The sequence below is a fragment of the Microtus pennsylvanicus genome, chromosome 3 (genome assembly GCF_037038515.1).
Source record: "Microtus pennsylvanicus isolate mMicPen1 chromosome 3, mMicPen1.hap1, whole genome shotgun sequence".
Classification (NCBI taxonomy): Eukaryota; Metazoa; Chordata; class Mammalia; order Rodentia; family Cricetidae; genus Microtus; species Microtus pennsylvanicus.
The window spans coordinates 7,388,603-7,411,753 of NC_134581.1; the positions used below are offsets into that span (position 1 = coordinate 7,388,603).

At 42.2% G+C, this 23,151-nt stretch overlaps 1 protein-coding gene across 8 annotated transcripts in view; it reads left to right on the forward strand.

Moving 5' to 3' along the window:
* Rbms3 (RNA binding motif single stranded interacting protein 3) overlaps nucleotides 1-23,151 on the forward strand; it is a 1,334,377-nt gene that overhangs the window by 797,713 nt on the left and 513,513 nt on the right. The window lies entirely within an intron of this gene.

A 23,151-nucleotide genomic window follows, 5' to 3' on the forward strand; every position in this document is an offset into this window, starting at 1 on the left:
CTAGGGCCCCTTAAAGCTGAGAAAATATTTGGCAGCCATGACTGACTCTGTAGGGTGCTGGCCACAGCAGGCTTTCACTAGAGTCTGACTAGGAGAAGGCAGAACGAATATGAGCTGCTGGTAACTGTGCTCCAGCCAGGAGCAGAGAAGTGGCAACTGCTGGCATCTGCCTTTGGCCCCGTTGGCATCTATTTTGTGCTGTGTCTTTTTCTGTAAAAAGTACTGAGATAGAGGAGGGGGCTGCCCAGAGACTGAATTCGGCAAGAGGAAATGAGGAAATGCATAGGAGGTTAAAAAAAAAAGAGAAACCGACCTGTAGTTAATGAGTGTAATGATATTAGTGATGGGTGGGTGGGTGGGCCTTGGATGAATGGTCTTTTTAAAAAGTGAGAGAATGGACTGGCAAGATGACTCTGGGTAAAACTGCTGGCATTGCAAGCCTGACAACTTGAGTTCGAATCCAGGTCCCACAGTGGAGGGCAAGAACTTGCTCCTAAAGTTGTCCTCCGACCTCACATTTCCTGGGATGCATGTGTGCCACACTCACGCACAGCATCGTGCATACAATGACAGTAGTAAAGTAATTATTTTTAGGTGGGAGGAACAGTCTTCTAGTCATTTTTATTCCTCCTCCCTTTTTTGCTACAACTTTTGCACTGGACCTTGAGAATAGTTTAATCTTTGACCTTTGGAGTAGTGTCCAGTTTTTTAAGAGGCCTGGACTTGCCTGAGGTGTTCTCTCCTGGGACCTGGCAGCATGTGTAAGTTGGCCTCAGCTGCTGCTGAATTCAAACTGAGTCAGCAGGCATTGGGCAAGGCCAGTTTGGAAAACACAAAGGCCCCCTCCCCTTTTTGATCGGGTGGGAGTGAGGAGGAGGAGGAGGAGGGCTGGTAAGATCGTTTCCCACTGTTCCCTAACAGACACCAGCAGTTTGCAGCATGGTGCCCCGAGTCCATTCCCTGGAATGTAAAAAGCTATTCAGAGAGCTTCCAAATGAAGGCTGACAATTGAGCGTAGCCATCGGGCAATTCTTAGCATCTTTCAAAGGATGCCTGTAATTTCTCCTGGGCAAAGTTGAACCGTACTACAATGGGGGATCTATTAAAAATGTTGGCACGGAGGAACAACGGCGGTGTTGTCTTCAGTCCTGGGATTCTCGTCTCGCTGCACAAGCGGTAACAGGACACTTTCTATGAAATATGTCTTTGATTCTAAACGTGCGATCATTTTCTAGAAGTGGGTGTTTGACTCTCCTGCCTATTGCTTCATGTAGGCTAGATACATAAAATAGGAATATGGTTTCGATCCTATTGTGCACCCACACGATGTATTTCCTTGCTCTGCATGAGAGCATGCAGGTGGGGGTGGAAGGTGGGGTGGGGTGGGGATAGGGTGGGTGGTTGTGTGCGCATGACAGAGTCTCTTGTAGCCAAGGATGGCCTCAAACTCTTGAACCTTGTATTGCCAACACCCAAGTACTTAAACTCCAGGTGTAACATGACATGCCCATTTTCACTTGCTATTTTCGTTAGTGTTTTGGACATTCATTGACTCAGTTTGGTCATTTACCTAAGGAACCTTATTATAACAGCCCTCATGACTGTGTGGCTCACAGGCTCACGTGAACCCTGCCAGGAAGATAAGCCTTCCAGTGGTTTAACGAATCAATTTTTCACTCAGAAATAAATCTCATATTATTAGACCCAGTCTGTGTTTTCGTGTGCAGGCATGCATTCCAGTTAGAAAAATAACACACTGGTGTTTGCTGGTTTTATTTGGAGAATCACAGTAGATAATTCCTCTCCGGGCCTTCATTACTCCATGCTCCTCCTCAGCTTGTGTGGAGCACACATTCCTCACCAGGAAAGCAACTTGCACATACTGCAGGATGCTTCTCAGATCCTCTGTGCCTCTTCAGCCATCTCTGATCCCTGTTTCAGTGCTCAGGCATTTCCCCTGGTGTTCCGGTTCACTTTTGCCTACTCCTGTCTGTTAGACATTCCCAGCCTGTGCCCCACAGGCCACATGCAGTCCTAGATAGCTGCAGATGTGCCTAAGCTGAACTTGTAAGCTTACTTCAAACATGAAGTTTTCTGCTGTGTTAGTTCTTGGAACTCCATGGAATGACTCTTGAGCATCTATTGGAGGTGACAGAATCCAGTAGCAATGTCAAAAGGTGGGACATAAGTGTCCAGACTGCAATAATGACCTTGAAAGCAGGCATTGTCATGTAGAAAGTCCTTGCATATATTATAATTTCAGCGAGGGATAAAACATAATGGTACAGGGAAAGGCATTTAACAACATTTACAGTAAGACATTCCTTCATGCCCATATCTGGAGGCACAGTTGGTTGCTGCTTACTTATCCTGAGAGTTCTTTTCACAAACTCACCCTGAACCTTTGAAGTTGTGAGTATTGATTCAGAACTGTCTGAGAGAGAGGGGGTTAAATTTGGCCAGTCTCAGTCCCAACAATCTCATCAGCAGATCAGTGTATAACTTATAACTTTTATTTTATGCATGTTCCTGTTTCATGTTCTGCAATGTATTTATTTCTACTTAATGTGTATGGTGTCTAACCTGCACGTGTGTCTGTGCACAACACGCATACCTGATGCCTACAGTAGCCAGAGAAGGGCATCTGGTCCCATGGGGCTGGAGTTGCAGATGGCTGTGAGTCTCAGTGTGGGTTCTAGGAATCGGATCCAGGTGCCCCGTGTGTGTTTGTCTTTTTAGACACTCGCTTTTCACGTATTACTAATTCATTATCAGTGACCTGGGCAGGCAGGGGAACTGTGTTACATCTAATGAGAGTTTCCTCACGGGTTCGTTTCCTCTATGAAGCAAACCTTAACCCTTGCTATTGGGAGCAATGGGGAACACTTCAGTACTCCACTGGGGGATCATTTTAAACAATCTCCCTCCCACAAAAACAATACAGTCTGTGCCCTGAGCAGACCCCCTCCTAAAGGCTGTGTGAGGGTGGGAGAGCTAGCACAAGATGGAAGCACTTGGCCTGTTTCACGGCAGCTTGGAGGGTGGTGTGCTTGTTCCTCTGGCCAATTGTTTCCAGAGTGCTGTATCTGAAAAGTGTCTCTGAGTGGAAAATACTGGAGTGGAAAAGTTTAGCAAGTCGTCAGAATGGCAAAGACAGAATCAGCTGATAATGGGATCTACTACATTTTGACCACAAGTATCTATGGACAGTTAGCATTTCATCTAATCCCAACTGTGTGGGCAACGAGTGTGACATTGGAAAACTTAGTTCTGTGGAATATTTTGGAAACAGCAATTAGTAACTTTCCTTTGAGACAGATTTTATTTGAAACTCTCAGATCACCAATGAGTTCCTAATTTATCTTGACCATCTAAACTTGAGACAGTTGCAGGCTTACGTTTCTCATAAGACAACCGACTCTCCTCTAAATTATTCTAACGTGGAAGTTAATGCAGCTGTACTACAGTGTAGCACGGGACGCATGAAGGTATATGCCAAGCACAAATGGCTGCACACTGCATTTGCAATGGCTGCAGCGAACTTGACTGGGAATGGAATTTAAATAGGCATGCATTATTGATGTTAATTCACTCTGGGGAACTTCCCTCTGCAATCTATCCAATCCACTGTGTACCACTAGATAGATCATATGCATGCTTTTATACGACCTATGTGGGACTGTGAACCAAGACAGAAAGATCCATTTATCAAGACACATGGGAAACGAATGGGCACTTTCACAGCAATAGATTTTTTTCCCAATAGGAAAAATTGTGTATGGTACTTCTAAGATATTATTCAAATATGTGTGCCTAGATATTGGAGAAAACTCAAAAATTTAAACTCTCATGTTTAAATGAATATGTTCAATTAGAGTCAAGTGTTTGTGTGTGAATGTGTGAGTTCACGGGAGCCATAACCCCTCGTGGAACAGGGATGACAGAAATCACTGAAAAAGAGGCTAAGGCAACAAATAAGTAAAGTTCTCATCGAGATTGTGGTCATCGATACTGAGGTGAAGGGGTGAGGTGGGTGTGAGAGAGTGGCTGTGTCTTTGTGGGTGGTTTTTGCAGGAGAGGTTGCCTGGAGATGAGCGCAAGGGTAAGCATGTCTGTGGTGATCAGGGCAGTAGAGGGGCGTGCTCACAGCTGCAGCCCAGACTCGAGCGTTCACAGCTTTTAGCATGAGTTGGCAGATGGTTGTGTTGGCTGACTCATGCCAGTCACTGGGCGAACATCTTTGGCTTCTCTCTCCTTCCATCTCCACAGGCAGTTAGTTGCTGTGTAGGTCTCCCGGGGTTGTATATCGTTCACTCTGCCCCTCTGTGCATTCACCTTCAAGTCCCTGCTGCCTCTCCTTGCATAGGCCCCCTTGACTATCTTCCCCGATTCTCACAAAGGCCCTTGTGTCCGCTGTCCATATTTCAACGAGAATCAGCTTCCTATTGCATCAGCCGTATAATGTCACCTCTAGGCACAGAGTCCTTCCAGGATACTACAAATGAGATCTATGTCTTATTTACCGTTATGCATCGTTAGTTATGTACTGAAATAGTACAGCGATGGGCATATAAGCTACTAAAGATTCATGTGTAGGGGAAGACATGCTTCTGTGTTTGCTCTAACTCTGAAGACTCTTTGGTCCACTCACCGATTGGTTCTTACTCTATATTAGCACAGTACCAGCCCTTTCCAAGAAGGCTTCCATCACAGAAAGGCATGTAAAATAAAGAAGATTTAAGTTAGGAATCAAACCCTTAAGTATCACACTCACACACACACACACACACACACACACACACACACACACACACTCACATCACTGATTTGTATGAGTTGAACCTGTATCCTGCTATTGTGCTGAAAGAGTTACTAAGTCTTCAGTTTCTTGATCAGGTCTTTATGGTGTTTTAATGATAGGTAAGTGTCATTGGCAAAAAAAAAAAAAATAAAAAAAAAGATTTAAATTTTTTATTTGTATACATTTCCATTGAGTTATATGCTATCTAAGACTTCAAGCACTACAAGGAATAAGGGTAGAGAGTGTGGGTACCCTTTTCTCTTTCCATATATCAGAGAAAATGCTTTTAGTTTTACCTACTAGGCATAATATTGGTTGTAGGTACATCATATATTGCCAGAAGATACATTTTATACTTCTAGTTACTTTTATTTCTCCTTTTTATCCCTAGTTACCCTTCATAGAGGAGTTGTGCTCAAGATAAGTAGTCAGAGATGAACATAATTTGCTTATATATTATAATTCCGTGTGGGTATGAGTTATGTTGATTCATTGCTATTTTGATTAATACAAGTCAAATTAAATTACAAATTTCCCTAAAGGACAAATAGTTTAGCATTTGTTCTTCAAAATACACATATATGTATATATCAACATTGCATATCGCCTATTTACTTTCAGTATTTAGACAGAATTAGAGTTGATGCTTAGTGACATAATCTTAGCTAAACTAATATTATATAGCTTATTACAAAAGTTGTGGTCACATTTTCTTTTATTTAATCTGACATTTTCCCTATGATTAATTTATGCTCTTCCTTCACAGTGATTCCAGGGAGGCTTCATGGGGACATGAGCAACAGTATAGTAATCAGGACATTTTGCTCTGACTCAGCAGGCTCCAAACAATTAAATGCATATGCTACTTTTTGAAGATACTTTTATTTTATGTGTATGAGATTTGGCATGCATATATGTCTATGATCCATGTGCGTGCATTGCCTGCAGAAACTAGAAAAAGGGCATCAGATCCCCTGGAACTGGAGTTACAGATGGTTGTGAACCACCATGTGGATGCTGGGAACCAAACCTGGGTCCCCTATAAGACAGCCAGTGCTGTTGATCACTGGGCCATCTCTGCAGCCCCTAGTTGTGCTATTGACACCCAGTAAGATGTATGTCCCTTAACAAGGGCCAGCGAATGTCATCTTCTATTTCTTACCGCTCCAAAGTGAGTGGGCATGCTCACACAGCTTGTGCGGCCTTCCTTTACTCACCCAGGCTGCCACCGTCTCAGAGCTGTGGAGAGTACCATGAACTGTGGGCACGGGAAATGGACTCAGCATCCATAGTGGCTGCAGGTGGACTGTGAGGAGATATTGGGGACCCTTTCTGTTTTCTCTTTATGTCCTACTCTTCGCAGAACAATTGCATAGGAATGTAACGATCATCTGAAAAATTAAGAATGGCATTGTTTATTACCCGCCTGTTTAGGATGCCACAAAGACAGATTGTTCCCTTGCAAATTGCCTTCTGCTTCCTGGGCATTGGTGCTTATCATCTCTAGAAACACTTACTCAACTGGGCTCCTCATCATTTAGGGAACTCTTATTAATTGCTAGCTATTTTTAAGCCTGTGATAGGTACCAGGTATAAAAAGTGATTAGAGAAAGGATTAAATGTAGGAGGACTTTGGGGAAGGGCTGATGTGTTAACCACTTGCGGGTTCGATGCCTAGCTTCAGACTCCGTATTTGATATGTTCATCCGCAGCAGGGGCACTACCTATCAGCAGGATTTAGGGGACATCATTTGGTCGCTGAACGAGTACAAGGCCGTTAGTCAAAATATTGGAATTCAGGGCCAGAATTGTGCTTAAATGCTGTGTGGAAGCAGATATGCTCTTCACTCAGAGAGCAGGGCAGTGAGGTGCTAAGCTAATCCTAGCCAGCCGAGTGCAGAGTAAGGGAGATGTGTGGGACTGGGCATGGTCATTGCTAAGGAAGTTACAGTGGCTGGAGATGAGAAAGTTCTGCGTCTTTCCCCTCCTTTTTCTCCTAATTTAACTCATGCTGCACAGCATCCCGCTAACTCTCAGAGCTTACATGAGGAGAGCAAGAAGATAGAGTGCCATCCTTCTACCTCATTTATCCTGGATGACAGGATGGTGCACACCTTACCTTCCACATTGCAAGGTCAACTCGGGATTGACAGCCATGCAGGCCACAGCATTGATCAATAATTGGGCAATTTCTACACAATATATAATCAAGGACTTTGAAACCATCGGAATCTGTGGTGATTGTGATTCTCTTTGGGCACCTCTGCCGGTCTCACGCAAGTTGTGTGAAAACTGACCACAACTTAGTGGAAAGGCAATCTAGTGCTTCTCTGGAGCACCCAGGGTTTCCAAACTCTGTAAGAAGATAGAGAACATTCTGAGTAGGCTGGCAGATGAAGCCTGAGGGTGGGAGGTAGAAGTGAGGCCCCAGACAATATGGGAATGAGACTTTGCACAACCCCTTCTTAAGTGAGTGAATTACTAAATAGTTTTATTTTTGTCCAGAATTATCACAGAAGCCATGGACCCAGCCTTGCAGGAGACAGTCTACAGACCATTCTAAGTTATCCTCCAGAAATCCCAATTAATCCCCACCTTTAAAATATCTAATTCGAGTTATAGGAAAGAAAGTTATTAGCCAGCAAGGTCCTTTATAGGCACGGTTCAAGGTATGGGTAACTCAGCTAAACTAGAAACTATTTGCAAAATCAGGACTTCCTTTATAATCTACCTCCCTCACTCCCTCCCTCCCTCTCTGTATGTGTGTGTATCTCTCTCTGTCGCTGTCTCTCTCATATATAATCATTATACCCATAGATACAGATGGATAGATGATTGATTAATGACCAGAAAGAAAGATAGATAGTAGATAGTAGCTAGATTATAGATGTCAGATAATGTATTTGTAGGTAGATGATAGATGAATGTATGATATATGGTAGTAGATAATAGATTAATTGATAGATTGATGGATGATAGATGAACATTAGATACTAGATAGATGGTATATGATTCTAGATTGACGGGTATACAATGGAGGAATAATGGAAGAATAGATGATAAATGATAGATATAAATTGATGAATATTGACAGATTGGCAGGAATATACATAAATATATGGTTGCTAGGTGGTAAACTGACAGCTTTGCAAACAATAGATACATAGACAGATAGATAGATAGATAGATAGATAGATAGATAGATAGATAGATAGATAGATAGATAGATGATAGGTAGATAGGTAAATAGGTAGATACCTATGTAAATACATATATACATACATACATGCAGACAGACAGACAGACATACGTACAGACAAATAGAGATTTTCTAAGCATCTTAAGAGGTGTCAAAGAAGTATTCAGAAGATGGCTTGTTCTCTCTATGACTGCCAGAGGCTGCAGCTGTTGTCAAACATCATCGGTCACGCGTTTCATCAGGAAGAAAATGCATGCACCTTAAAGACTCAGACCAAGGCTGTTCTCTCTGGGAGGCCTTCAAGACTTTTCTCCATCAGGTCACCCCATTTATTCCTGCCTTAGCATGTCTATCTTTGCCCCTCTACATTTTCCCTGTGCACAAGAATCATGGCTGTTGCACACAGTTAGTGTCAGATTGGACTATTCCTTCTCATGCCCCTGCACCTGCATTAGTCCATAAGCATTTCTGGGGTGGGGGTGGGGCGGAACTCACGTCGGATTCATCTCCATATTCCAAGGATGAGGGTTACAGCACAGAAGGTGCCAATCTGTACTTACAGTATATGTAGATGACTGTAAATAATACATTTGGCAATGATAAAACCTCATTTGCTATATCTAGCTCCATCTCATTTCTCCAAAGGTGAAAGGTCAGCAATAAGTGACAGGCCAGGGGCTTTCAAAAGTCCAAGTGGAAAGTTTGAGTCTTGTGGGTATTGCATTCTAAAAATCCATTTCACGGTGGAAGTCATGTGACCCAATGCATACCTGTCAAGTGGCAGATTTATTGTTAACTGTGCTGGCCTTTTAGTAGGGCTTGCACATTCGTAGTGGGGTGGTGCATTTGAATGCCTGTATCTAACCTACAGGTGTGCATTCAAAAGGCAGTGCTATAGCAAATAATTAACAATAAATAATTGAGTTATCCCCCCAGAAACATGACTTCTATTTTCTCTGGCCAGTGGATGGTCTTTATCTTTTTGAAAGATTTTAAGGTTTGGGGCCAAAGTCAAGGGGGATATCTCCTCCCTTTGAAACAATTTTCCCCTGTGTGTCTGCTCAGCCCTCGCAGCTGAAGATTTTGCAGGAGCATACACTTGATATTTAAGGATTCAGATGTCTATATGGTGGAAAATCTCTTTAACTGGAATTTTTATATTAAGATCTTTTTTAAAAAGTGCTTGCCAAAACAGAAGAGACTCTACCCTGGGGATTTATTTTCCCCCAATGAGTTCATGTTATTAAAATTTTGGTTTCCTTGCATATTCCTTCAGCGATGTGAATTCCACGATCACTTGAAAGGTTCTTTACATTTTTGCTCCGTCCTTTTGTTTTCTTATATCCCGTGGTCTATCTGGGTGGGACGGATGAGGAGAGGGAGAGTGGCTGTTAGAGTTGCCAGAGGCCATCTCAGCAGCTGTGTAAACGGCCGGTTCTGGGACGGGATTCAGGATCAGCACGGCTCCACAGTGGGACCTTTCTTGCTGCCTGTTGCTGCTGCTTTGTGGTCATTCAGGAAGTCAAAACTCAATCTGAAAGGCTCTGGAGAACTCCTCTTAATGAACCATAAAACTCAGCGGTCTGGAGAGAAGGCTGTTTCTGATGCAGTCATTACGCTTTTGTGTGCACACTGATACCAATTAGACTGCAGTGTAGACCAAGCGGGAGACCCACATGGTTGCAGAGGCAGCTGAATTGTGGCACCTGCTGCGGCCGGTGCCCGGAAGCCAGTGATTTCTCCAGGAGAAGCAGAGCCCAGCTTCTTGTGCTTTTTGTTTAGCCCAGCAGTGCCTTCCCTGTGACCTCCTCAAGTGCTTTAATTAAAAAAAAAATGAATTCACAGAAATAATGATTGTTTCATGGGTTCTTTTGTTTTCTTTGGAAGATTTTATATTATATTATATATATTATACATACAATTAAAGTCATGGAGCTGGAGAGATGGCTCAGTGGTTAAGAGCATTTTACTCTTCTTGCAAAGGTCCCAAGCTTGGTTCTCAGCACTCAAATGCAGCCCACAAATTTCCGTAACTCTAGTATCAGGAGGTCTAATGCACTCTGGCCTCCTTAGCAACCTGCACACACACGGTGCACACAAAGTTCCACAGGCACACACATTCAAATAAATTTTTTTAAAAAAATCTTTTAACACATTTATATAATATAAAAATTAAATCCCACATCTGTGTAGTTTTTTTCTTAAATCACTTTGAAATAAAATTACTCTAGTGAAATATCTAAAAACAGGAGCAAACACTGCATATGGGGCGTGCTCCACAGTGGTGATGGTATTGTTCAGGGATTGAATACTTTGGAGATCAGTATCACATTGTGCTAGTCCTGCAGGCCGATGATGCTAGACATAACTCAACAGTTCAGTGTGCTTAAGACAGCAGGAGGCTGGCCGGTGTGTCGGCCACAGGTCACCTACGCTGAACACTCGGCATAATAACAAATTAAGAACTGGGTCTGTGCAGACACATCCAGCCTTCCCTTTTCTTTCATCTGTGATCTAGGTAATAGTCGCACCGGACACGTTACTCTCTATAGACTCAGACTGTTTGCTCGATTGTTTTAGCATCACCGTGTTCCCGGACACTGATGCAGGTGCTGGTGAAATCTGGCAACTCTGTCCTCAAGTCTCTGTTTACACAATGCTGGCATGGATTTAGTCTTTGCAATGCGTATTGCATTTCTGCCAGATTACTCTCAACGTGTTTGATGAAAAGTTACAGAGAAATTTTTGGCCGGGTGAAAAATGCATCATTATGTTTGTGACTGAGTCCTCTCAGTCCCTAAACTAGGTTTTTCCTTACGTACTGTATAGAAGTCCCCAGATGTGAGATCAAAGTGCATTTTGCTCACATTTAGACTCCCACGAAACGTCTAGATGGGTTAGTAATAACTATGCAAACATGTCAGTTGAAAGTTGTATAAAATCTTCCAGGAGGATAAGAAAACAAGACTTTTAGCCCATTGAGTTTGTAGATGAAAAATTTAATGTAAGAAGTTATAGCTGGGGTGGGAAACTGGCAAAAACGCTTGGTGTGAGAGGCTAGTAACCCCAGGTGAGATCCCCAGAGCCCACATAAAGCCGGAGGCAGCAGTTCATGTGTGTAATCCCAGCACTCCTAAGTGAGATGAGAGTGCAGACATGTGAGCCACCTGGACCCTCATGGCTCCGCTAGGCCGACACGTACTGGAAATCTGCAGAGCCATCGGAAAGGCGCCCCCTCCAAACAAAGTGGGAGGCGAGAGTAACTCGGAAGCTGTTCTCTGATCTCTGCACGTTCACCAGGGAGCATGTGCACATACATGCACGCTCACATGCTCTCAACTACACACACACCCACACACATACACACACACACACACACACACATACACACACATACACACACACACATACACACACATACACACACACACACACACACACACACACACACACATAAAGTTACACCTAATTCTTGGCACAAAAGTGACTTTCTTCTAGCTCTAATTCTAGCAGAAATGTCTAATTCTAGCAGGAATTTGTTGGAGGACATTCCTGTGTGGAATTCAGAAGAAAACTCAGGTATTCTCTCCCAGAAGCTCTCCGTCTTTTGATAGTCTCTCTTCTGCCTGGAGTTCACCATGTAGACTAGGCTAGCTGGTCAGTGATGCTCAGGGATTCATCTCTGCCCCAACAGCCCTGGGATGACGGGTATGCATCATTCCTCCTGTCTTTTTCACCTGGGTTCTAGAGCCCAGACTCAGGATTTTTGGCTTACATGACCTTGCTTTGTTGATGGAGTCGTCTTCTCATACATATTCTAGCTTTTAGGCTCAACAGAAGTGGGTGTTCATTGTACAAATGAATGCCTTCAAACAGTGCCTTTCATCCGAGGGATATGTGGGAAATTCTCAGTGATCTTGATTCAGCTATGACTCTGATTTAGTAGCTGTGCAATTTTCTAGAAGCTAATGATGACGTCATTGCTACTGCCCTTTAGACCACACTTGGAACAACAAGCTCACCAAACGTGAGAAATAAACATTTCCACTTCGGATGCTGGTAGAAATATTTAACTTTGCAGAAATACATAAGATATACTCTTAATATGGAAAGTGGAGTCTGAGTTAGGACATGTTTCTAAACAAATCATTACACAGCTTTGACCCTTGTGTTAGGGACAAAAGCTGAGCCATTTGAAGAATGCTGCTGACATCTAGGCTGCTTTGTATCTCCACATTAATGTGATGCAGTTTTTATATAATAAAGAAGTATATATGACTGTAGACATTGTATTAGCTTCAGAAAAGATCCCATAAGTTGGATTTTCATTGATTTTTGTGATTTTTAGGTGAGCCTAAGAGTCTGTCAGCAGTCTCCATGCCAAATTGTTCATATTTTTATATATTTCTGTTCCCCCAAAGGAAGGCTGGATCATATCTATGAGTCCTGGCTGCAGATCCCCCAGAAGACTCATGATTAGATAGGACCTATGATTGGTACCCATGCTTGCTTAGATAACAGCACATGATAACCAGATGTCACCTCCGGTAAGACTTGGCTTTCAGTGCATCCATTCCCTTACAAAAATGACATCTGATGTTGACCTAATCTGCAGTGACTTAAATGGCTTATCCTGATTGCTTGGCAAAATACAGTAACCTTGTAGGACTCAATTTGGGGTGCTGTCCCATATATAAAGTTTTGTAGCTTACATAGTAGTTAAGAAATAACTTAAATTAAGATAGATGTTTACTTTCTCTTCTGATATTTTTCTCAGTGTGAATAGCAGAGAATAGCTTTATTTTCTTGTCAAATATTTAAAATACATCAATATTTGTTTAGTAAGTTTGTTTCATATGAAGCCTGTTATCCAAGCAAGAAGCATTTTGTCCAGACATAATGTAAACTGCCGTGAATGGACTAGACTCTTGCAGAGACAGACCTTCTAAGGAACAAGAACGGGGCAGCAAGGATGCTCTTTGGATAACATCATTTTCAGTTGGTCATTTTGTCTGGTGTATTCAAAGATATACACACACACTTGAGATTCTCCTTCTAAGCATAATGAAATATACAGACACCATGAAACATGACATCACAAGTATTTGCCTACACTAAAACTCAGACCATAAGTGGAACTTGGTAACGGTTCCATCATTAGTGCTCAACACTTTCATCCATAGGAGAGAGTGATGGGGATGAGGTGAAGCCATGCCTCTGTTGCCAGGCAACCATTTATCATAATTTATTTGTGCTTTAAAATGTTAACTAAACAAATGAGCTGTAGGAAAACACATACATTGAATCATTTGAACAAAGCACTGAGAAGGGTATATGTGAGCAGCACATAGCATAGGCACAGACTGGACAGTACGGGAAGCAAAATGAATCTTGCGATAGAATACAGGGAGGTTGATGATCATTAGGGTTAATGCAGGAAATGGAGCTGGATGGAGCACTGTGAAAGATAACTTACAGCTGGGAAATGATGTACGTCTTAAACTCTATGATCATTTAAAAATTTACATATGTTAGGAATGTTTCACTCATTCAGTATTTGTGACAATTGAGATGCTTGTATATAATACAGTGCCTACTTAAAGATTGACTTGTATATTTGTGCGTGTGTCTGAGTATATGTGGAGGCCTGAAAGAAGCACGGAGTGTCTTCCTCAGACTTTCTACCTATTCTTTTGAGGAAAATTTCTCTGAACCTGGGGAATCACATCTTCTAGGCTAGGTTGGATGCCAGCAAGACGCCACCCTCCTGTCTCCACTCCCTCAGACCTATAGTCACAGGCACACACAGAACACCCAACTTGTGACCTGGGTACTGGAGTACAAACTCATGATTGTGTAGCAGGTGCTCTTTACCATTGAGTCATTTCTCCAGGCCCATGAAATACATAATTTAAAGTATAATTAAAATATATAAAGGTAAGATGAAGAGAATGAATATATTTAACTTGAAGTATAAAAATTGCAAACAATATAAAGACGGTAGTTAAACATAAGTAAGTTAAATATAAAACAATTCCATAAAGAACTCTATAAATTCTGATGTTTGTGTATATTGCATAAAATGATTCTGAAAAGCAATGCAATGCATATTTTAAGAGTTTTGAATATCTGTCTGCTTGTCAAATGGAATTTGACATTAAGTACTTTAAATACCCAGCAGCATCTCATGAAATTGGAGTTCTGTAGTTTCACAGACACCTTCCAGAAGGTGTGCCTTTCTTCAGTGTGTTCAGTGCATCCTTCTAGTACATTGACAAGTTTGAACGGAGATATTAGTTATTTCTCAGAAAAGGCTCAATCTAATCAGTTAGTGACTCCGATGTGGTAGCCTTAGGAAGAGCAATACCCATGTATGTATAGATAGACATAGAAATCTCTTCTTTCTTATATTTTTCTGAGAAAAACAAAACCATGTTATTTCTGTAGCTACATAAAAAGTTTGCTTAAAATGTAGCAATTATCAAATACATTGATAGGTATCAACTGAAAATACAGAGAACTTTGAGCACGCACACACATGAGCACACACCACAAGCATGTGTATGAAACACAACCAGCATGCTAATAAACACTTAGGACCTTCTAATTTGTGATCACTTACAGAAGTAGCTACTAGCTTTCCATTTAATAAACTAATTTATGTAAATTAAGTCCTGTAAGTCCTAGTTTTGTCCTTCTTGTTATGCCCTGCAGGCGATTCATCTAGAGTGTGGCTCTGGTTTGCTGTCTTATCACGGCATGCTGGCTATTTCATAGTTTGAATATCTCAATACATCTGCTCTGGTTGGTTTTTTGTCAACTGGGCAGGTGCTAGAGTTTTCTAGGAAGAAGGATTTCAACTGAAAGCATACTACCATCAGAATGCAAAGAAGCAAGTCTATGGGGTCATCTTGATTAATGATAGATTAACAGTAGTATAGGGTCCACTGTTGGTGGCGCCATTCCTGGGCAGGAGGTCCTATATGGTATAAGAAAGCAGGCTAAGCAAGCTATGGGTAGCAATCCAGCAACTGCCACTATTCCATGGCCTCGACTTAGCTCCTGACTCCAGGTTCCTGCCTTGTGTTCCTCCCATGACTCCCCTTCTTTATGGACTGTACACAGAAAACCTTTGTTCACTGCATTTGGTCACAGTGTTTATCATAACAATGGAACCAAAGCAAGGCTCTAGCTAACCATCTCATTTTCATAGAAACTTTTGTATGGTTTGCAGTTTTATGCTTCTTATAAACTTCTTATGTTTTTTACAAGTTATCAATGCAAGGAAATTATGCTTAGCTTCTTTAGTAATTTGCAGGTTTTAGATACAGCATGTTTCAGGGTTATGGTCTTATTCTCTCTTCTTTTCTTTCATAAGATCTCCTTAGGTTTCTCAATCTGATCTCTAGTTTGCTCTATAGTTTATGGTGTCAATCAATTCACAGTCTTGTTTCAGCTTTGCAGTGCAGAAACTGCAAGGGTGAGCCAGTACACCTGTTCTGTTTTCTTAGGCTGACCTCCTCCTGCTCATTCGGTTAACTTCTTTTGTGACACTGATTCTGCATTGTGCTTTCTGTAATGGCTGAATAATACAATCAAGGAAAGCAGTTCAGGAATTCAGATAGTTCTCAAGATTAAGAACTATTAAGAACTGCGTTTGTAGCCAGTAACTTTGCAGAGAGAAAGAGAGAGAGAGAAAGAGAAGGAGGCGGAGGGAGAGGGGGGAGGGAGGGAAGCAGAGGCAGTTGGGCCTATAAGTGGAGCAAACACCAGAACTGACAGTGGGCAGAGGAGAGGCTCGAAGAGAGGATAAAAGTTTGGGCTTAAGACTGGGATGCTCTGAGAAATTTCTAGTACTCAGATTTGGCTAGACTCAAGAGAAGACAGTGGGAACAGAGACCAGAAAGAGAAACTGACCTTAGTGAAAAGTTGCTGCACCCCAACAAGCCTCTCTGCCGGAGCAACAAGCCAAACCACACCAAATCAAACCGAATTAGAAGGAGATGGGGAAGAAAGAAAAAAACATGTGCCTGTTTTTTTGGGGGGGGGAGCGGGAAGTTTAAATACCCTGTGGGAGTTGTCTTGAGCATCTCTGGGGGAGGGAGTCATCATTTGGTGGGCTTTCTGAGATATGGCAGGGTTTGGGGAGAGAGAGATGGGGAGGGGGATTAAAGTGGAGCTTCCGCCAGAACGCTTACCATCTCCTCTGACTGAAATAGTATAAATAAGGCAAAGCATCCCAAAGGACCAGAGGGCTAACATACTCTTGGAGTCTTCATTGAGATGAAGTTACAACCCAGAATAGCAAAGCAATACACACCACACCCAAGAGCTTATGGTTCTGTGAATAGTGCCTGTGATAGAGAATGAAAGCTCAGTTAAGTAGGGGGTGGGGGACAATCGGGATGGTTAACCAAGAACAATGCATGCATCAGTCAGTAATTAGCCTATATAAATCTCCCCCTTCTTAACAACACTAGCTATAAACAGCTAGTCTTACTGTGCCAGGAGGGACATTATCACATCATCAGATATTGCCTGGGTTCCTATGGGGTGTAGACTCTGTACAAACCACATGTACAAATATACTTGAGCCATGGGGGTTCTCCTTAAGCATTATGGGATATGATCTGTGATTGACTGCAAAGGTTCATAGTCACATGTGTTTCTAGAAAGTAAGAAAGAAGAGATTTGGATTGTGAGAGCAAGGATATTATATCAAGAGCCTCCCAGGGGGCCTTGTGGTGGAAGTTAGAGCCATGCTACAGTCTATTGAGTAAGAGTTGATCAGGTAAAAGAGTCTAAGAGAAAAACCTTCTGTTCTTCCTGGTATGAGGGGAAAAGTGGAGTTTGCCTTGCCTGTTCCCTTTGCCCAGGACCCTCTCAAGTTGCATAAACTAAGTAACTATTTAGGGAGTGTTTTGTCATGCAGCATACCCATGAAATGAGAGGAATGCACCCGGGTGGTGTGTGCACCTGTGGTCACAGTGAAAGGATTAAAGCAAATAAAGTACCAGAAGCGGCTGATGCTGGAGCTGGGGTAGCATTACATCAGTTCTGCAGTGCACTTTCTTTAAAATGTGTGTGTGTGTGTGTGTGTGTGTGTGTGAGAGAGAGAGAGAGAGAGAGAGAGAGACAGAGACAGAGACAGAGACAGAGAGACAGAGAGAGACAGAGAGACAGAGAGAGACAGAGAGAGAGAGACAGAGAGAGAGAGAGAAGAGAGGGAGCAGAACAGAGGAAGGGGGGATGTATGTGTGTGTGGCTGTGTGCAGTTGTATTTTTGTGTGTATGCCTTGTAAGTATCAGTGCCCTCTGTAGCCAGAAGAAGTCAACTAATTCCTTAACACTGGAGTTACAGGCAGTTATGAACTCTCCAAAATACCCATTTTGAAGCCAAACTCAGGTTCTCTGGAAGACCAGTAAGCACTCTACTGAGCCATCCCTCCGGCCCTCTATTCTTCACGGAATTAAATTATACCATCACCCTGAAGTTTTCATCAGGGAATGTGTATCACTTCCCAACACTTCCATTTTCTGGGTGAATGACCATGAGAAGCTGGTGTTTATCCAGAGTGTTAAGCCTTTCTACCATGCCAGGGAGGGAAGTTCAAATGTTCTGTGTATGATACAGAAAATCCATGAAGGTGGTTATTTCACAGAGATGATTGAACCACATCATTGATTTATGCTATTAGGATTTATTTGAATATGTATAGAAATTGTGCTTTCTGGCATAGTTCCACATCTGCTCCTTCTTTGGGGTTAGGCATAGCAGCTTCAGCCAATATGATTCTCAAACTTTAATACCAAAAGACTGATGTGTTGAAATAAAATGTTCATGTTCTCTTTTACTTGAATAATTTGTGTGTGTGAGTAGGGGGACAGACATACATGTGCCACAACATGCACAGATGTGGAGGCTGGAGGAGAATTTCTGGTGTTGGTCCCATCTTTCCACCTTGATTGATACTGGATCTTTCTACCAAGGCCATAGGTAGACCAGTTGGCTCTTCTGTTTCTGGTGCTTCTCTCTGCTCAGTCTCCCACATCCTCTATGTTGCTACGGGAGAGTTGTCTGTATTTTGTCAATCATGTTATAAATAAATGCTGATTGGCCAGGCAGGAAATACAGGTGGGAAAACCAGACAGGAAGTAGAAATGATGTAATGAGAACAGGAGAATTCTGGAAAGGAGGAAGTTGATTCCTCCCACTCCTGCCCAGACCACCCAAGCAACAGGATGTGATCTGCCCCACTAACAAAAAAGGTACTGAGCCACATGGCTAACATAGATCAGAAAAATGGGTTAATCAAGATGTGAGAGTTGGCCAGTGAGAAGCTAGAGCTAATGGGCCAATCAGCTTATAATTTATGGATACCTATGTGTGATTTTCTTTGGGGCTAAACAGCTGGGGGTACTGGGCAGGACAGAAACCCCAACAAACAAGCAGCCTGGGCCCCACTCACTGTTACAGTTGCCCTGCTGGTAGCACATCCACTTGCTCACAGGTTTGGTTTTTATGTGGGTTCTGGCCATCTAAACTCAGGTGGTCAGCCCTGTGCAGCCAGAACACTGACCCACGATGTCACCTCTTCTGACTCTCTTTTACAGTTTTGTAATTGATGAAAGTGGTCTTGATTTTATCATTTTTGATTCTTGTATGTATTACCTTTAAGAAAAATAAAAATGTTCTTTATGAAGCTACTTCTTTTCTGGTTGTATGGCTCTGTTTTTGTCCTTTGTGGGTTCTGAATTTTTCAACAAAACAGTTGCATCATTATGTAACTTAATCACAGAGTTATGTTTTAAATGTTATGAAGCTCAGAAATATGTAACAGACACCAGGGTATCTGGCCCTTACTCATAAATCTCCCTGGGAATATGTTGAGTTCTTTGCAGTGGACACTCATTTCAACAATGCAACCGTCTATCCATTAAACAGCTTATAGCAGTCACCATTTGGTAGATGAATTTCTCTTTTGTTTATTCCTTTCCCTCCTTCTCCTTTCTCTTCCTCCTCCTATTTTGGCTTGTCTTTGTTGATTTTACATAATGTGAACCTGTAAAATGTTTTATAATAAAGACCTTGAAACTCTTTCTCAGAGGACTAGAGAGATGGCTTGGTGCTCTACTGCTTTGGTAGATGACCCAAGTTCTCTTTCTAGAACCCATGTCAGGTGGCTCTCAGCTATTTTATTTCCAGCTCCAGGAAATGAGACAGCCCCTTCTGCTTCCATGGCCATCTGCCCTCATTCACACACCGCCCCCCTACACAGATATACACAAATACACAGGTTCAAAGTTAAAGGTAAAGCCTAAAAATGAACAAACAAACCAAACCCTCTCTGAGTTTGGTTTTTTGTGGTGTTATGTATGTTCCACCCTGTCCTTGGATAAAGTGAAGTTATGTACTGAGTATCAGATATGAGGAAATAGTGTGTTGATATTGTGGTAAAATATACATTTGGCTGCTTTGCAAAATGGGAAGTCAATTTTTATATGTAGCTGATTCTCCTTGCCTTCGGATCCCATTGTCGGAACTGAGGGGACAGATACACTATTATTTTTTTATTCATTCATTCAATGAACAAACAATGTGGTGCTCTTGTAAGAAAATACAAGATTTGTACTCACTCTACCCTAGACTTCTTCAACTTCTGGATAAGAAATGACACAATACAGTACAGTACAATAATGAGAAAATATACTTTACTATTAAAACCACACCCTATGACCCAATGGCACCTAGATCATGGGTTCATTGGAATAATTAGATGGCAAATACTTTGGGAGAGATTAGGAAAAACTCCAAAATGGAGAACCGTGAATTCCTGAGAGGCATTTAAACTCTCCAAAATAGTCAAGGACACAGTTGGAACTGATATGTCAGAGAACTGGACTCTGACAGGATGGCCCTGGGGGTGGGACACTGTTCACATTCAGTCATACATGAATCAAGAAGCTGACAGGCAGTGGGGACCAAGGAATGTCAGGGTTAAGAGGTGGTCAGCCAGTCACAATAACTTTCACGGCTGGTGGCCAGGAAAGGAGGAAGTGGAAGATGATATAGTATGGGCTAGGGAACTAGAGCAGGGCATGATGGAGGAAGGTGAAGGAGCAAGGGCATCGGGGAAGGTAGCATGGAAAGTGGCTGAGCCTGGAGAACAGACTGAGATGTTAGGTGCAACCAGAAGGTGGAGGAGTGAATTAAGAGCAAATTTCTCATTGGCTCTGCATTTTACAAGGAAGTTTGTAAGTGTGTGGTGGGATAAGAAACCCCCATAGGCAATGAGTAGAGAGATATGGGCGGCGCTGAATGTCAATAAATACCTGAGTTGCTTTCATACTGAGCCCTAACTGCATAGGTAACATGGCATGAATTAGAGGGAATGAGAGCAATGGCAACCTGTTCACATTATGCTGAGAGTTTTGACAGTCACTGTTCACTTTATCTTTATAGCCAATGTGCAGAGTAGAGTTCAACAGTCGTTTTGTGCAGATCAAGAAACAGGACTGAGGGGTCGAGACATTCATCTCAGATCAGACTGGGATGAGAGGCTAATCTGTATTCTTTGAACCTAAAGTCTGCAGCCTTTCCATATTCACTGATCAAATATGAAAGAGTGTTGAACATGGTAAAGTGTTGTGTACTTAGATGGGGAAAAACAAACAATCAAATGAAAAATTTCAAACATTTGGCTGATTCCTAGTGCTGTTTACATGGAACCTTATTTTTTACTGCCATGGGTTAAGATGCTAGATTCCCCTTGTGTCATTATTGATGTTACTAGTCAACTTGGCACAACCTAGAATCACCTGGGAAGAGTCTCATTATGTCAGCCTGTAGGTATGTCTCCCAGGGATTGTATTAATTAAATAAATTGATGTGAGAGGACCCAGCCCATTGTAGGTGGCACCATTCACTAATCAAGAAGTCCTCAGCTATATGGGTGGAGAACGCGGGCTAAGCGTGGGCAAGCAAGAAAGTGAACATGCATCCATTTCTTTCTGTTCCTGACTGTGGGTGTGATGTCATGGTCCTACCTTGACATCCCTACAGTGATGGGTTGGAGCCTGGAACTGAAGCTGCCATGAACCCCTTTCTCCCTCAAGTTGCTTTATTGTGAGGGTAGTTTATCATAACAACAGAACTGAAACTGGGGTACCTACTATAAGATCCAACTTATAGCCCAAGGTACCACTTTAAAGTTTCCTAAGCATAAGAATTGGCAAACTTGGGATGCGCTTTTGTTTTTAAAAATTGAAGATATCAGATGAAATGAGGGTATTGAAGTAGGATGTGAGGACAGGTATGCCCAAAGTACATTATATTCCATGAAGATGGTTTTATACAACCTTTCATTTAAAAAAAAAATGAGAGAGATGGTTTGGAGGTTAAGAGTGCATAGTATTGCAGAGGACTGTAGTTCAGGTCTGTGCCCACAGCCCACATCAGACTACAACCACCTTTACTCCAGGGGACCCAGTGCCCTCTTCTGGCCACCATAGGTACTACACTCACAACACACACACACACATACACACACATAAAATATTTTTTTTTTAAAACTAGTAAAATTGAATGAAAAATAAATTGGGGATGTCTGCTTTGTGTTGACCATGGCTGTTTCAGGTTTACACCGGCTTATGATTAAAGAATGGATAGAAACACTACATAGTTAATAATTGTTTTCTGTTTGCCAATTTCCTCACTGTATCAGTGTCATGATTTAAACTATTAACTTATTTTAGGTGAAGGAAAAATGCAACCTAGACAGTGCCTGTGTTTCTTCATCTTTCTTTCTAAAAACCATCTGCAAAAGAACATCAGGGCACCTGAACCCAAGTTGTGAGCTGTCATTGCATTAGCTAAATTATTAATAACATTGAGTGAAAACTGGGGGAAAAAGAGGATCATTTGAGGCTGGAGAGAAAACTCAAATGGTAAAGGGCTTGTTTGCAAGGATGAGGACCTGAATTTGATCCCCCAAATCTACATAAAAACAACTGGGCCTGTTTGTCTGCATTTGTCTCTCCAAGGCTGGGGAGCAAAGGTGGAGAGAAGCATCCCTGGAGCTCCCTGGCCACCAGATTAATGAGAGACCCTGTCACAAAGCATCTGGTACATGGAAAACAACAGCACATTAGCCTTTGGTTTGTGTACTGTACCCATGCATACATATGTGTGTTCATACAAACATGTTCCCCCACACAGAAGTTCCTTAGTTTTCAACATGCCCTGTTATTTAAACAAAGAGACAGGTTTTCAGTTGGAAGCATGGACCAACAAATACCTTCAGATGAACTGTAGAATGTGACTCCTTTGCCTCTTTGGGCTTTGATTGCTCTCAGACAGAACCCCAGCCCCTTGACCTCTAGCACTTAGCCATCTGCTCCACCACATGGGCCTGATCTTGACGCAATCCAGGCAGGAAGCTTGCTCAGCTAGAACTTCTCCTCTACAAGACTGCTTCTTGGGGAATTTTTTTTATTTCTTCATCAGATTTCATTTGAATTTTCTTTGATCATTTATTAAGACCGTTTTCTCCTGTAGAGTCAGCGTAGACCCCTTCTTGAAAGCCAAGAGTGATGCATAGGGAATTCATACCACAGTTAGGAGGATTGCTATCAACAAGAAAGTTGTCTGCAGGGTCCTGGTGCTGACAAGTTCATTGTTGCATGCTCTGTGGACAGCATTCCTGCCTGCAGGTGTCTATCTTTTCCCCAGAGTCCCGAAAGCCGGGAACGGGAAGACTTCTGGACTTGGTTCATCTTTGGAGCAGTGCTTCTTAAGAGTACATCATCAGCATACGGCTCACCAGGGACCTTGTAAAAATGCAAATTCTACAGTTGTATGCACTGTCCACAGAGGCAGGATGTCTACTCATAGGACCAGCCAATCAGTGCTAAGAAGCTCCCATGACCTGTGGGTGGGCATTGAAGTTGGAGGAGCAGTTTGTTGTTGTGTAGAGTAGGTACCATTTGAAGTGCAGAATCATGGAACTAGAATGGTATGTATTACATGGTGATGGTCCTACTAGTACCGTGGAAAGAATACTTTGTTTGATAGTAGCCTAATTGCCTGGAAGAGAAATCAGTTTGATGTTTGTTTCTCTTATGTCTAAGATACATATAATTAGGTCTGAAC